General features: G+C 36.5%; 1 protein-coding gene across 21 annotated transcripts in view; it reads right to left on the bottom strand.

Annotated features, from left to right (window-relative positions):
• FER (FER tyrosine kinase) overlaps positions 1-17894 on the bottom strand; it is a 190023-nt gene that overhangs the window by 171615 nt on the left and 514 nt on the right. For 19 of the 21 annotated variants that reach the window (XR_003252922.1, XM_026062246.1, XM_026062241.1 and 16 more), the window contains exon 2: positions 4249-4356. The gene's annotated coding sequence lies outside the window, so the exon portion shown is untranslated. Of the gene's footprint in view, positions 1-4248; positions 4357-8816; positions 8872-16876; positions 17858-17894 lie in introns of those variants that run through there. The other 2 variants (XM_026062242.1, XM_026062243.1) reach the window with 2 other exon arrangements.

Genomic DNA, 17894 nt, shown 5'->3' with positions numbered 1-17894 from the left:
GCTGAGTGCCTTACAAACATTAATAGATTTATCTTCCTAATAGCCCATGAGGTGAAGCAAGACTAACACTCTTATTTTACACAGAGAACTAAGACACAGAAATTAATGTCAACATTGTACCAGCTAATACTGGATGCCTAATTTGCAAAGCCTAAAGACAGACTTTTCAGAGTGCCTAGCATTTTTAGCATATTAAATACCCAGAACAAAGATGTAATTGGCTTCAGTTACCACACACAATTTCTGCAAATCAGAACCTACAGCTTCAAAGTTGATAATCAGAAAATGAAGAACAGTCATCACATAGGCAAATTTTCCTGTATACGATTTGTCCAATATGATACATGCCATGGTAATAACAGCATAACCACTCTATCTCCAGAGTAGCCTTATTCCCCAAACCACTCTTTCTCTTCCTGCAGCTCCCTGCCTCAGTTAGCTCCTCCAACAAGTTACAGAAATCAGTTGCATCCAGTACATATTTATTCTCAGAACACAAGCCATGCTATGTACCAAAAGAAACAAAAATTCCACAAAGCAAATAAAAACAGCATTATGTTATTATGCACATACACAGTAGCAGCAAATCAAGGTTATATGAGCAACCCTAATTCTAGCACATTCTGTTACAAGCTTTCATTTGCTCTTAACTTCAAAATTATCATATTTTAGCCAGAAATCTCACTGATGGTTAGGAGCTCTGCCATAAAAAGCAATACTAAATAATTTATACAGGCCCTACTTACAAAGAATCATCTTTGTCATTTTCAGTTGTATTAATGATAATATTTTTACAGTTAAAGTTTAGGAACAGTCTTGCAAAAACACTAATATTTTAGCAAGATGAATTAAAGAAAAACATCTTAAAGCACCTGCTTATTAACATGACTGGTGCTTCATTTTTGATTTTCTGACACCCCTTAAATCTGTATCTACTTTTGGGACCAAGCTGATTTTTCTCCTACCACATGTAAGAGTTACAAGGAGAGCTAGTATCTTTACTTTCTTAGATTCCAAATTCACAAAAGATGGGAGCTTCATCTCAGCATGAAGTACTGTACTACTAGTAGAGTGTGGTTTTCTTTTCTTTTACTCTGACCTCCATCTTTTACTGAAAAGCAAGAGGACAAAGGAGGGAGGAAATATTCTCAGCATATGATATTTCAGTCAGCTTCTACTGACTACGGAGCCATAAGATTGCAAAAATCAATAGAAGAGAAGATCCAATAACACCTCTCTCCAGCTTGCTAAGTCTCCCTTCAGTAAGTAAGAATTAGATTTTTTCAAATTACATTATGAGATGCCTGTGTATGTAGACAAAACTTGTATACATACTGGACTCTATTTGTTTTAAATCATTCCATTCACCACTACAGAAGAAGAATGGTAAAAATTTCTTTTGCAAAATTGATATAATTCTGACTCTTTAAGACTAACAAGGACAAAGTTTCAGAGCTAATCATTCTCACCTGGGCAAGCCAGCCTCAATACCCCTTCCTTGTAAAACAGGAGAACATTCGAGCAAGAAATTGAGCTAATCTCAAATGCTCCAATATTGCAAAGGCAAAGAAGTGATAAACAAGTATTCAAAATCTAAACCACTTAAACTGCCTATAAGCTAAAACCCAACACTTTTAATTAGATATAGAAACCAACTGAAACCAGTGTAGATCACACCGTTACTCAAAGCCAAAACTGTAAGAAGAATGACCAATTAGAGTAATAGACATGTTCAATGCAGTCTGTAGTTAAAATACTCTTAAAAAGCACAATAGCATTTCAAAAGGCCATTGTTCAAAGAGACAATAGCTGGCATCAATACATACGGGTATTTTTCCAGGTTTGATATTCACCTGTGTACACAGATGACCTCACAGATGCCTTAGTGGATCAGACCAATGATCCACTTAGACCAGTGCTCTGTCTCCAACCATGGCAACAGGAGAAGATGCTGTTTAAGGAGAGTGAGCGAGCCTGTCTGCTATTTGTGGCCTGTTTCTCTTGTGCTTCCTCATATCCACAGTTACTGGATTAGGGAAGAAATATTAGTAGTCCCATTTTTTTTGCTTCCCAACACAATATTATAACGGTAGTGCTGAACACGTAAGACAGATTCTCACCCAGATTTTGCAACCACAGACTAGTGGTAAAACTGAGAAGCGCAAAGCAAAATCTAAACCCAGAAAAGATTTRCTGTGGAACCAGTAGGAGTCTTGAGGAAAGTTTGAGACACAAGGCTACTTTCTACTCCAGTGCAGAAAATATGGGGAAAAAAAGTGTGAAAGTATGAAAAAACTGTTTCTCAAAACAAGACAAAAGAACATTTTATCTTAGAGGAAAGGAAAAAAAGTAGAGATTGGCATCATGCTTTAAATTAGCTAGATGAAGAACTGATGACTATGAACACATATAAAATCACAAATTTAATATGGAAGAAAACCTTCAAGAATTACTTACCTTTACTGTGAAGAAATCTTTCCTACTTGTGATAGACACCCATAATGTTAAATCTTTTTCCATATGTGAACAACATTTGCGTAATTTGACATGTCAATGAAGTCTCAAACAGAGGTCTCGCATGTTTTGTAAAAGTAACAAAATCCCAGTGGCACCAGTGGCAAATGAGTTTCAGCTAGTTTAATCTTTATTTTGAAATAGGATGTAATCTCACTATAAAATTACTGGATATGCAAATTAGCCATCAATATTTGATAAATACTAACACTTAAAATATATCCCAGAGCCAATTCTAAGAAAGCAGGACATATTTTGGAAGTGATTCTAAAAAAGTAACAAGCTAATTATGTGACAAGAAGTAAATTATCAACATACACTTAACAATATACTGTGAACAAGGAACCATTCCTTGAACAGTTCGGAATTTAAGTTACCAGATATGGTCTTATGAGTGATCCCAATCACTACCACCGAGAATAAGATTCCAAACCAAGCAGTGTTAAATTTTGTCAGTATGTCCCTGAAAAGCTTCAACGACAGCCACATAATTCTTCAATACTGAAACAAACAGCCAATATTCCAGCATTAGCAGTCTTCCTGGAATCCAGCAACAACTCCAGCAACAACTCTGAAGAAAGTACTTTTCACATCTACACCTAATTTAAAGTTTGCAACCCACCCCTGACACATGAGAATGACCCATACTGGGTCAGATCCCTGGTCCGTCTAGCCTTGTGTCCTGTGTCTCTGCCAACCACCAAAAGCAAATGAGTAGGGAAGAACAGAGCATGTATACAACAATACTTATCCAGAATACTCTCCTACCCTCGCAACAACTTGTCGCTCATGGATTCTATTATATATTGCCATGAAACACATCCAGGAATGTAATTGCTAATCTTAAAATAATGGTGAATCCATGTACATCACTGGCACTTGTGGTTAATACTTTGAATGACAGCCCACATATTTAGAGCTTTCCAGGCCAAGGTAGGCAACTGATAAACCACAAATCAGAAGCAAGCCTGACTTCCAGTTAAATTCAGAACAGGGTAGCACAGCACATCTGGAGCCTCAAGAAGAAGGGGTATGGAATGGGAATGGTATGCTGAGAGGATCACACTTGCTCTTGATCAACTCCTATGCTCCTAAACCAACATGGGCTCCAAATCACTCAGCATGGTACATATTTTGCAGCCCTATTCAAAACATTAAGAATGATGAGGAAAAAAAAGAACAAGAAGACAACTTGGATTCAGGAGAAACAAATGCTCAGATTCAAGGCTTTAGTATTGATTTAAAAACATTTACAACAGGTGATCAATATACTAGACAGTCCATCTCAATTTCTGAATATGAAGTTTATAGTAGTTATATTCCATTAAAACAAGGAAAGAAATCATTCTTACCCCTCTCCCTATGCCCCAAATAAAAATTAGACTATTAAATGATTGAAATATATAATTGAAAGTGAATAATTGAAAAGATCTACTCCTGGAATGTACAAGACAGACCATGAAACATAAAACACATACATTAGCTATCATTTATTTAGACTAATCACATATTCAAACTATTGTCTATTATGCATTTGATGCTAACTGTAATAAACATAAACTAGCCTTCACTGAGTTAATGCTTCCATAGAGATACTGCTATCAATAAACATGTAAAGTGGTAATCTAAAGGTGGCCTGAACACCTCAAAATTGGTCTGAAATATTAGCTTATCTAAGGCAAAATAAGCAACTTATTTTCAGGAAAGCTTTTCTGTAAAACACAGCTCACATACCTTAAAATTTTTTCTCTGAAAAATGATCCTTAGTATACTTTTCTTTATGCCAGTAGCTGCTTCTTCTGACTTTCACTTTCCAAAATATACTTTTGTTTTCTAGGAACTCTGTGAAAGAAAAACAAATCAAATACAGTTTTTACTTTGTTCCAGCATTTACTTTACAATATGTTGCAAAAAATTAAATTTTGGTATGTTCCTTTGCATTTTTCAGATTTTTACCAGAAGATATAGATACACACACACACACACACACATATATATATATACATATACATATAAACAGTTGGAAGGAAATAGGAAGAGCAAAGTTTCCTCAAATAATTGCAAGCAGTATTATGCTATCACTTCATACACACAATTTTGAGGCAAGAAATAATTTTGTCTACACAAAACCTCTATATGGAGCTCCAGATGGTTATTTTTTAAAGTTCTTGGAATTTCTTTTCTTATGAGGGAGTGTATTATACCTGGAAAATTAGATAAATTCATTTATTTGTGAAGGTATGAACTTTGCCCTTGATAAAAAAAAAAGGAAGCCAGTTAATAAGGAAAGGAGAAGCATGAGAGACCAAAAGATGTTATAAGGCAAAGACAAACTTAATAGCAGTATTTTCAAAAGACAGTAAGGAAGCAAGTGGCAAGGTGTGAAAGTGACCAAGACACTGAAATTTCTTTACAAATTATCCAATTATTCCAATACCTTGAATAGTAAGAGGTCAGAGAGTTAAAAAGACTGCAGCACTCAAAATTGAAGCTGCAACTCTGGAATACAAATTACATGAAGCAAACTGAGAAATGAGGCTGGATCTTTGAGGTTTTATTATTTTTTATATTTTTATATACAAGTTTTGCATACTGCTTGTAGCTGCCACCTGATCTGTATAAGCTACATCTGGACCAATCAAATGTTCACATACAATCTTATACCAGTTTAAAATTAAATCTTTAGACGAGGCATTCTATATTTGTTTAGCCATGCCTTTTAAGCAATTAAACACATTAAACAAAACTGGAAAGAGAATCAGACTCAGTATGGAAGGGTAAAGAAAAGAGAACTATTCTGCAGATTTCCATTATTTAAAACAAAGCACTAAGGGTTAGTTTAATTTATATTCAACAGATATTATTTAGTATTCCCTTCTGGTTACTTAGTTACATGCTAGAAACTAAGTGCTGCCTAATACAAATACAAACTTCTACTTCTCCATGACCAAAAATAGGAAAGACCTCTAAGTGATGCTTACATTCAGTTACTGCAAGGAAACAGCAGCTATGCAAGCAGATACAAAAAGAGACAAAAAAAATGCACCAGGCTAGAAGGATTACAAAATTCTCCATATTTTTAATAGCAGACACACAAATTCTTGTGATAAGTTCCAAAAACCAAGATTCAATTATGTAAGACCATCAAAAAACTACAACCAAAAGCAAAACATTACGATAAATTTGGTTCCAGTCCTCCCATCACAGATACAAATGAGGTAGAAACAGCAGAACACCACTAGACAGGAACACTTCCCCCCTCCACACCCTTTCCTGGTTCAAATGGGACTCATGGAAGTGAAAGGCAAGTTACCACCAACACCTGAAGATTTTAAGCAGATGTCAAAGAATTGCATGTGGTTAAATGCCCATTTCTGAAAACTCCATTTATTAAAACAAACTACTGATTGGAGCCACTTAAAAAGCCCAGAAAAACTGTGTCTTCTGAAGAAGAAAATCACAACATTCTTCATTATCTATCCTATCACATATGTAAGAAAAGACAGTTTTTGTCTGTCAATTTAAAAACAAAATACAAAGCCAACTTCCATTTATAAACACTCCAATTACAGCTGACTTTTTATATACATCTGCATATTTCCATCTGCATACAAGTCATCAGTAGGATTTAAAAGTCCAAACTGAAAATTGGTAATACAAACTCTTTCTCAGACTGGAGTAATTGATGGGGCATACTAGCTAAAACAGGGAAGTATAATGAACTTTTGCTGGCAAACTACATAGCTACTTGTAAGAGAGCGATAAAATGTTATGAAACAAAATTCCTGATGCTATTTCCGGGCTTGAACATAGTAGAATCTAATAGTTACAGACAGCTTGCTACCTCAATGTAATCATGGTCGAATGAACAACAAATTCTTAAGTAATGAAGATACATTAAAAAAAAAAAAAAAAAAAAAGGAGTTAAAAAAAGATAAGGCTACAGCAGAAAAGTCAGATGAATTCTTGTCCTCTGAAATTATTGCTGAGGTAGTAAAAGCCAATCCCACACCTGATTCTCTTTATACGGGGGATATATATATAGCATTCTCTCAAGCTGAAGCAGCAAAAAAGCATGTAAAAAATATCAATTTAATAATGAGGATTCACCAGAACCAGATACTCTTCAGTAAAAGCGTTAAAGGGACCAAGGCTGAAATTACCAATCTACTAATTCTGCACAAACTTACAGTTAAGGTGACCTAAGTAAAGATAAATGGAGAGTGGCAAATACATCAAATTTTTTTCAGAGCTTGACAAGGCAATCAGGAAAAAGTACAACACAGAGTCCGACTTCCACACTAGACAAAGTGTTTAAAAATATAATAAGAATTTTTAGACCAGAATAATGGTATTGGGGTGGGGGGAACAGCTCAGCTTTTGTACAGGAAAGTCATGCTTCACCATCTTTCTTTGAAGGAGTCAAGGAGCAGATGGGCAGAGATGTTACAAGTGGTAGGGAACAAAAGTCTTTAAAAAGTTTCTGTTGAGGTATCTCATGGAGAGCTCTTACAGGAATGAAGATCATGAGGATTCAGATTAAACAAACAAAGATTCACAAGGGAGGGAGTCAAGCCTCATCAGAATCTACCATTTCACATACCATCTGTGCTTAAGCTTGTAAATGATACACAATTATTACGAGCAATCAAAACTGACACTTGGTTACAGAGTGTGGCAAAAGAATACTGAGTAACAGGCATATAAAACAGCAGGTGAAATTTCATGTTAATAAATCCAATATAACACACTGGGAGAATTCTAGCCACATATGCAGTGCTGTGTGTGAGGCTGTTTAACGCCACTCAGGAAAGAGGTCTGCTATTCTCTGAACATACTTTGAAAACTTTTGTTCAATGCTTAGCAGTGGTCAGGGTAGTAACCATTCAGGATACAAGACCTTTATGAAAGGAAGAGAGAACATAACACAGTCTTATGCTGCTGATAAATTCATGGTATCTTCTATTTATTCTATCTCAAGAAAAACATAAAGCAACAGATAAATATGGACAGTATTGATCAGAGTATGGAGCAGCTTCTGCACAAAGGAAGTAAGGAGAATTTTTTAGCTTGCAAAACTGACAACTAATGGGAGAGTGTCAGATTAAAGTATCAAAAAAAATTGTGATAGCACAAAGTGACACGATATGTCACGTTTGAAGTGTTTCCCAGAACACCAAATGAATTTTTTAAATGTTGCTCTTAAGTAATTCTTCACCTAGTACATAATTACATGAGAGAATTCAATGCCTCAAGATATTTTTGAGGCCAAGAAATAAGCAGGTTCAAAATTATTATACAAATTCATGAAAAAAGGTTTGTTAAACACAGTGCAACTTCCATCTCAGGATGTCTCTAAACCGCAAAAGCAGGAAAGCTATGTCAGAGGAACTATCATTCTACACCTGTGGCATCATTCCCTTTTTATCTGATAGCAGCCAGCAGCAGAAACATAATACTGAGCTAGACGGACTTCACTTGATTGCATAAAGCATTCCTCACCCAGTGCGCTCTCATTCTCTCACCCCTGCAGCTGTATGAAGTTTCCAGCACCTCTTGCAGTTGCGGTCTTATTAAAAATACATGAAAATAAGAAACAGGGGACTCCAAAGATTATGATTTATAGTCTTTGTACTACAAAAACAAAAACTAAACCAGACAAAAGCCCAGGAAATAACCTTTAGACTCTCTCTGTTTAGAAATAAATGGTTGGAACTAAATCAACTTTCCTTTTTTTTTGGATGTACCAGGTTTTCATTGACCTGTTGGAATATTTTTCACACATGCAAATGGAAGTAATAGATGTGATAAAAGTAATTTATTAAGATACTTACAAGTGTAAGGCTACACATGACCTAAAGACACCATCTAATTCCTTTTCCCATGACTAAAACCCATATACCTGCCTAGGACAGGAAGATTTATGTCAAGCCTCAATCTTCTCAGACAATCTGGTCTAGTATTCTACTGCCCTTAGCATTAGAAAACATTCAGTGATGCCCAAATCTTATCTCCCCTGTTCCAGATAAAAACCGTTACTGAGGAACAGTGAGAACAGACTATCCATTTCTTTGCAACTTGAACATCCCATTTTTCACTGAAGCAATCCCAATTCTTTTAATCTTTCATTTAAGATCATTATTTTCTAGACAACTGCTGTCCTCTGAACTCTCCCCAATTTTTCCCCATCTCACTTGGGATTCAGAGCCTAAAACAGTGGCATAGTGGAGGATCTACCAACTCTGAGAAAAGCAGAGAGATTACCACAAATGTCTTTTAAGCTCTTGTCTGAGTGCATTTACCTTTTTCACAACAGCCTGGTATTAAGTCTGTCTTTCTCTGTGATCCATAAATCCCAGGTCCTTTTCTACAGGACTGCTCCCTAGCCTGTCATTTCCCCATCTTCTGTCGGTGCACGTCCTGCCTACAGGTAATATGCTGTAGCTGTGCTTGCTGAATTACACCCTACTTCATTCTAGATGATGTCTCCAGTTTGTCAAAATTCTTCCAAATCTGAATCTCATTCTCCACCATGTTTACAGTCACTCCCAGATTCCTGTCGTCTGCAAACCTCCTCAGCATGGTCTTTATCCTATCACCTCGGGCCCCTGGTGAAAACCAGTAAGAGATGTAGTCAACCCAGGCATTTTGGTAGTGAAGCATGTGGTATGTGTTCTTTGGGTGTTGTTACCCAACTAGTTTTGCATCCTATCCTGTAGCAGTTTCTACCTCACAGACACAGGTAAGTAGCAAGGCTCAAGATTGGATCTTACCAGGCAGAAGAGTAGAAGAAAGTGAAGGCAGTGACAAGTTAGGAAGAACAGAGTTAGCCAAACTAAGGACCAAGACTCTCTCAATTTTTTCTATATGTATATGAATATAAGCTGCATATGAAGACAAAGGCACATTCAAAAACGTGATCTACTGTAGGAGGAAAATCTCATATGCCAGCATGGACCAACACAAAGCCAATTTTCCCTTCTTTTCCCATGAATATATTAATGCCAGGAAGAAGAATATTGCCCTATGTACTCCGACACATTGCAGAGAAACATTAGGTTAAAAATAACTAATTCAGTCACCTGATTTTGAGTTTTATTAGTAACTTCTCATGTCTCTTGTGGGGCTTCTGAAAGGTATGAGCAACCTTACTAGTCCAAGGTTATAATACTTCTAGGAGAGCAATCCTGTCCCTTGGAAGGTAGAATTACAAAGAAACTTAAAATGCTAAATTGGCAAAAAGATGGCCACAATTTGAAAAAAACTAAACATTTATATCCATGACTCAAGCTCATTTTAAAGTGTACATTATAAAGAGTTTTAAAGAAACTTCTGACCAAAGAAAACAACTAAAGGATTGTGCTTTCAATAAACTTGTTGTCTTGGATGCATAGGGAAAATGGAAACAAAAATTTCCAGAAAAATTGGTGACAAGAGTCAGCATTGAAATTAAGAACTGTAGTACCCTTGTCCACTGATCATTTAGGCCATGCATAGTTAACATACTCCTTTACTTATTTCTTTCATTCAAATAGGTRTTGACTTCTCTAGTTCTGTGAATGCAGTCTTCCTTATTCAAAAAAAAAGAAATCTCAAAGTAATGTTTCATCTCTTGATTTCCATTTGTTTAAGATAAAAACCATTGCATAAGAGAATGAACACAGTATAAGCATACAACCAGCACACAAAACAAAACAAGCACCCCCCTCCAAACCTAAACCCTCAAGTCCTGAGGCCTGTTGAAGGAAGTACCTCTTTTGGGGAAGATGGAAGAGGGAACAATACTGATGCTGTTTTAAGGGTCTTTTATCATGACACAAGAGAAGACTCTTCTTTAGAGAGACTTCAGGCTCTGAAACTCATCTAACAGCTGTCAGTATGTTTCAACTTAGAAAATCAGAATACTACAAGAAGTTTCTTTAGAATTACTGTATTAAATTTTGAGATTTAAGAATAGCTATAGAGTACCGGCAATCCACAGGATATGCGGAATACTTTTAAAGGACTAGAAGCATTTTCATTTTTCTAATGGCCCAACATCAGCCAGAATTTCTCTCCAATTAGATTAAAAACCAGCCATTAGTGTGTAACATATGATCATATTGGTCTCTTCAGGAGAAAAATAATAGAGTCTAGCTCCAAGTATTTATCACTCTGAAAAGAAACTCAAAGAGCAATCAGGTTGTTGTTTTTTCTTTCCTCCTTTATTAAACTAAWTACATCCTCTGGTTCATTAAACTCTCTGCTCAGTTAACTCCTCATTCATTCAGTCTTCTTGAGGTCACTTACTTCCTTGACATCATTACATCATATTTAATGTAAATCTACCACATTGTAGGTCTATCCAGAAAACTAGGAACTGTTTCCCCATAATGAACAGAGTCCCGACCCCTCCCTACTAGCTGATGTTCCAAACTGCTGCATTGCAGGAAATATAAAATATAATGTGATTCAGTGTTGCCTGAAGTTTGTATTTGTCTCTCCTGAGCTGAATGACTTATCCTCAGCATGCTCCTCATCCTAAAAGATGTATTAATTGTGATTACTTTTTCTTTTAAATGAGATAAAGTTACTCCCACTATAAAGCTAGAAGCACCAGTAAGACAGAACTAGGATTTGCACCTTCTCAAAAAATTTTCTTGGAATGCAAAATCAGGTGCACAACAAATTTTAATACATTAGTGTTATGAGAGAGAACTTTTCAAGATACATGAGAAAACCTATCCTTCTTTTTAGATCCAGTCAGTTCTGTTTGGATATCATCAGCCTTCACAGTTATAAAGAATACTTTTTCTAAAAGGTATTATTTTCTTTTGCAAAGATACAAATGGAACAAGCTCCAATTAATGTACATTCTAAGAGGTAGTTAAAAGTAGTTGGTGTTTTACTTCTCAGCTCTCTGGAAAAATGGTGCTTAAATGCAAATGAGAGACATGGATGACATGGAGCCAGAAGTAAAGGGACTCTTCACATGGAAGTTTATTTGCACACATAAGATTGAGCCTAATTTAACTTGATCACAACAGGCAACACTAGTTTTTCTTTTTCTTTTTTTTCTTTTTTTTAATCCCCAGTCTTTCATTCAGCATGATATCATAGGGATTCTTTCCAGAAAAGATGCAAGCAGCTAACTTCTTTTATGAGAGCAACGTTCTTTAGGATTTTCTCACTATTCATAGATATTCTTGGGAAAAAATGTTTTTGAATGATAAGAACATTTGTATTGTAGGCAAGAGTTATTTAAATCCCTCTGGGAATTCTTGCCTTACTGTACTCTGAGACACTTGCAGGGAATTTGACTAATTGCATCTTTAACCCTGAAATCACCACTTAATTTGAGAAAAATAATGTAGAGGGACACAAGCCTTCCGGTATTAAAAATCAAATACTAAGAGTCACCTGCTTAATTTCTGCTTTGAAAATGGCTAAATCTATAACGTGTTTGTGGACCACACTGCAGACACAATCCAGATCAACTGATGGAGATGTTCTTACTTTTAGACAGCTCACAGCTCCCATCCTCTGAAAGCAAACTAACCACTTCCACACTGCAAATCACTAGACCTCCTCTAGGCTCTCCAAATCTGATTGGAACGATTTGGTTTTAAGCTCAAATTACTAAAACACAAGAGATCACCATGTCACAGCCCATCAGAATAATGTTTTAGCAACATGATACATACAGTATGCACTGCAAACCACGTGGAAACATGAAGTTTTAAGCTCCACAAGGCATACAGGGCTACTGTTGGAAGATTGTCCTGCATGGGATACAGATCAGCAGTAGTATGCCTCCACACTGCAGCTGGAACAGAGCCTGGAGCAAACAATCCTGTCAGCTTTGGGTAGGTTTCCTTTCAGAGGGTATTACCTGGCTCCAGAAGGCAACCTAACAGCAAAGTTAGGACACAGGCAGCATGGACGACCAAGAGGTCAAGTCTTGGAGGAAAGCTACAAGTCTTCTTGGAGAAGACTGTATCCAACTGAGATCTTGATCTCAATAAGGATGTGTATAATTACCTCCCCAAATGAAAAATACAGAATCATTTGGAAAATTACTTAAACTAGATGTCAATTAAGTATGATAATCTAACAGCTTCAGGTTTACTAACCACATCCACAAGTTAGAGCTTTCCTGCTCAAATTTCATCATTTACTCATTCTAAAAAGGCAGAATAGGATATAAAAAGGTCTTCCTGTATCTTTGTTATAGATCTTTAATTCTTCACAATTCTTTGCTTTTGCAATTGCGCACTTCACTGCTAACTTTTTTTTTTTTTGTATTTGGCAAACCAGACACTTCTATTTATTTGGTGAACTGAAGTTACCATATCTCCTGAACTGATAAGCAAATGTATTATGAAAATGATGAAAAAAATCTTCTCTTTGGATAAAACATGCCATTCATAGTTTCAACATATAAACAACACACTCACACCAACAATAAACAAGTTTCTCTGCTTCCATGCTTTATATCTTTTAACCAGTAAAATTTCAAAACAAAACAATGTACAAAGGGTGCTCCAAAGTTGTATGATTTTCCTTAAAATTGGCTACAAAAGTATTTCTCACAACATCTTGTTGAAGGGATAGGACAAATGTTTTTAAACATCATTACTTATTCACAGTACTTGCTATCATTGTTCAAGCTGTCACATTTGAAAACTTGGCCACTTCATTTCACCACACCCCATATCTGGAACTCTTGAAACTTCTCTGGGATACTAGAACTGCAGGATACTCTTCTACATTCATATACTTTTCAGTGCAGAAACCACCACTGGGAAATCAAATGCTATCTGAAGGAAAACTGAAACATTAAAAAAAAGAAGAAAAAATACAGCTTTTGGGTAATGCACAAAAGCTATATTTTAACAGACAAACTGGCAGTATACCCTGCCTACTAGAGTTTAGCAAACCTGTATAATTTAATAGCATATGAGTCAAGTTTTAGGTATTTAAAATTTAGCAAGATTTATCTGAAGACCAYGTTCTTATTTGCTGATAGGTTCCCCCAGGATGAAGACTGTGGTTTGCTAGGAGAATCTCCACCAGCTGAGCCATTATTAATATATTATTTGTATGAGCACTACAGTGCTAAATAAGCAACAAACTTAGTCCTACCTGTATTAAAATACCCATAATAATCTATGCCTCATCCTGCAGGTCTGTTTCATACAGAAAAAAACAACTTCTTATTGCCATTCTTAGTTGAAACAGCAAACACTAAAAACACAATCATACTGTCAATGTATGGAATAAGACTTTCCAATTTTTCTAAAGAAAAAGTTCGCCATACACAGAGCTGGAAAAAAAACAACAAAGCTGGCAAATCAAGTAGTGAAATTAACAGATCCACAAATTGAGGACAAAACCCTAAATTCTACTCTCTGTGGAATATGCATTATGTGATCATGTAATTACTTTCATACTCCTTTTCTCCATAAATGCCTGACTCATTTATTAGAGAATGGAGTGCTCCAGGATGATTCAGCATTGTGTCAGAGGGGCTCATCTTCAGAACTCATTGCCTTCATTGCCATAATTGTATGTCTTCCAGTTTCTAAACAGGCAATTTCRGGGAACAAAGGCCTCATGATTAATGCAGTTCAATACTATTCTGGAATCTATTTCTGCTTATGCCAAAGAGCTCTTGCATAATATCAAATAAATCACAAACTTTTCACTGTTTGTCCTTTCTTAAAGGATACTTGATTTTTCATTAGGTCTTTATGGTCATTTATTTTGATACTTAATTTCTTAATGTTTTAGCTCCTCATATTAACATAAATAGCTTCCAAACCCATAATATGGGGGGGGGGGTAGGCTGGGAAGCATTAAGATTGAATGATGAAAGTAACATAAGAGTTTGTGAAAGAACTATCTTCAGATCAAAAATTGAATACCTTACAGAAAAAATGTGTAGCATATGACAAAATATTTAGTAGTTATTCATTTAAAATATTTTCATTATTGACACTCATGACAGGGGTTCCAAGTGGACTGCATTATTTTGCAAGCAATATCATAAAGCACATCTAATGGCTAGATTAAGATTGTACAGGCAACCTTCATTTTATTTTTTCCTTTAACAGTTGTAAGTCTGCCAGGATAATCTCAATGGAGAAGTGTGTCACTGAAATATTTCACAGTATACTACTACAGCTATTACTGTACATTCACCCAAACAGGAAAATAAATGCAAGACTTCGCTCAAATAGTAACTCTCCCCGCAGCAGAAAGGAAGAGCAATCCTATCAGAAAGCCTAACGAAAGATCCTCGCTGCTCAAGGCTCAAGTCAACAATGTAAACAAGATACAGCAACAAGAGCAAGGTTATGAGAAGYTGATTAATGCATTTTAAAGATTGAGAATTCTGACAACCAAGTACAACCAGCAAGGGAGCTGTCAGTGAACCACAAGTTATGATTATGAAGAGTTGTGCCCATACTCTGCTGTATCACTGGTACATGTGTAATAAGCTGGTTAGTAACAAATTCAGATGCGAGAAAGTGAGGTAGAAATTGTTTGCAGTTAAATAGTTCGGCACTTTCCCGTTAACATAAAAAGGTAGCAATGCAAAGGAAACTGGTGACTGTAGACCATGCGGTGACTCGAGATCCAAAGTAGAACAACCACCTTATAAAGCATAATTCGAGCACTCAGATTAGTAACAACCTTAAGTCTTAATTTACTGGGAATTTATTTTATCATCATCAGGGAAACAAAAGACTGAAAAAATCCTTGCTGCTTCAGATTCTCTGCATTTACAACTAACCTGAACTTTGCATTTAAACCTTTACAAAGAATTAAAAATTTTTTGAAGTCAGTCCCTCAAATATGATTTCATGATATGAGAAGAATCTTAAAAACAAACCAAAAAAGCCAAACCAAAAAAGCCATTTTAGAAGCACCCTTGCTGCTTTCTAAAAACTACTTCCAAAACTTTCTATACACTATGTACCACCATACACGTGTAGCTTTTAAAACAAAAGTTAACTATCTTTTCTCAAACCCTGGAAACAAAGCTAAGAATTCCACTGCTTATTAACAAAAGTTTCCAAAATAAATCTTTCTGCAGAAATGCTGCAGTGACCTAATGCAAACATTATACAGCAGAAACTTGCAGCATATTTACATACATAATATGTTAAATCCTTTTAGTCCTTAATAAAGTGGTGAACACTCAACAATTCCCAAGTCTATTTTTCCTGCATAATAATCCTCCCAGCTTAAGTTTTCTAAATCCATTTTTTATACTGCAAAATACATCAAGACTGTAATTATGACAGTGGTAAGTGGTAAGTCTTTTTTATCTTAAGATAAAAGCACATATGCAGTTTACTTTCTGCTGGAATGAACTTAAGCTCTCCTCTTCTCTCTTGCTGCTCCTCCCCCCTCCCCCTCCCCCAAGCAAAAGAATCCCCTTTCCTTTTCCTAGACCCACTTCTCACACACTGAAAAAACTCCTCCCTATGAAGTGATGACCTCATGCAGCTAACCCATCTCTTTGTATGGAGCAACTCCGGGCTGGCTGCCAGCTTTCTCTGCCTTCAGGCTGACAAGGCAACATACCTTCCTTCACCCAGCTGGTTCCCAGCTCCCAGAACATCCAGAAGTGGCAGCAAGTGGACAAGGCAACATGGACAGCAAGAGAGGTTCCAAACATGGATAAAACACAGACCACTGCAAGCCTACCCCAGGCAACAGTCTGGGATAAACCTACTTCATGTTAGCAAAACACCTCTCCTCTGTATTCTGTAAAGTACTAAACTGAATTTAGAACATTTTCAAGTACAGAAACAGTAAATCCTATATTAATTAAGTGCAACTCAGCAGCTTACTCTTGCTACCCACATTAAAGCTCCTTATCCCCATGAAGCAAATGTTACCTTTTCCCTCTCTTACAGAAGACCCATTCTAATCTTGCTTTATATCATCCTACTTTTAAATTCTCCCATCCCTTCTTCAGCCTTTCTTTACTTTGAAGTGTCTCATTAAAGTGCTTTTTATGATCATTTTATACATTGAGAATTCAAGTATCAACTGAAAAACCACCTTCCTTTGAATGATTCAGTTGTGACAAGAAGTTATAGCTGTAGAAAAGCAGGGAAGGATCTTGGTGATAATTAACACAGCTTTTGCTCAATCAAAAAAGTAACCTTGTAGATATAAGGTTTGATCCTTTGCTTCAAAGAAGTATCTCCAAAGCTCAACTCTTTTGGGGCTAACATCTCACAAAGGTCTACTCTAAATGCATAATAATACTGATAAACTAGAACACGTTAAGAAGGAACTTACAAGAGGAGAAATATACAACATATATTTGTCTAACTAAAAATAAGCATTATGGCAAACCAACCTATGATATCTATTAATTGCAGTTTGCTTTGATTGTAAACTGCTCAGAAGCATGAACTTTCCACCTTCTTGAGTCTTCCCAAAGCCAGCGCACACATGCAGCAAAGTATCAGTTGTCTTTTCTGGAGAATACACCTTTATTAAATATGATTCAGTATGTACAATAATAAAGATAGAATAATATTCAGTAAATTCTTTTGGTCTTAAATCAGAAAGTTCCAGATGTTGCCAAGGTTTTTCTTATATTGCTAGTTATTAAAAGAAGCTGCATTAAGATACATATCAGAACATCCAAGTCACTTTGCGCAGGTTTGCTACCAAGTGGAGAAAAGGTATGTCAAGTATTTGGCAGATACTGCTTATTTCTGGTCCTATTTAGAAAAAACAGAAAACAAGTTGGCTTGTTTAACAGAATATTCAAATCCCAGATGCTCACATGGGATGTGTCACTTCCAGGTGTGTATGTTCATGTACATATAAACAAAACAGAAACATATACCAATACAGAAAGGGATCTTTAATGCCTTTGTACATATTTTGCCCTCATGTACCAAATATACATGCATTCAGTATCCTTAGATACCAAACTAGTGAACAGAAACAGCATATTTACTTATACCTAGATTCAAAAAAAGGCACACGAGAAGAAAGCCAGTAGAGTAACRCCACAAAGGCCTTATCTCTGTGGTCTCCAGATCCAATACATACAAAGTTAAGAAAGTGTCTGAATTGCACAGCATTACCACAGAAAAAACAGGGGCTTCTTTTCCATTTATTTGGAGCACAAAGGTTCAAGGGGGCTCACTGGGGCTTCCCCCCTGTTTGCCCGCAGCGGTTGCAGCCCGGCCAGCGCGCCCGGGGGCACTAGGAGCAAAGCAAGGGAGCCTCCGCTCAGGCCAGACAACGCGGACACCGCCGGGGGCGGGCGCAGCGGGAACCGGACTGACTCAGCCCTTTCGCTCGCTTCGCCCCCGGGGAAGCCGCCGAGCCCGGACGTCCCGGCCCGGGGCCCGCCTCGG

Source organism: Apteryx rowi, unplaced genomic scaffold (genome assembly GCF_003343035.1).
Source record: "Apteryx rowi isolate R43461 unplaced genomic scaffold, aptRow1 scaffold_19, whole genome shotgun sequence".
Classification (NCBI taxonomy): Eukaryota; Metazoa; Chordata; class Aves; order Apterygiformes; family Apterygidae; genus Apteryx; species Apteryx rowi.
Note: the sequence above shows the minus strand (reverse complement) of the source record. Positions and strands in the feature narration are given on the sequence as shown.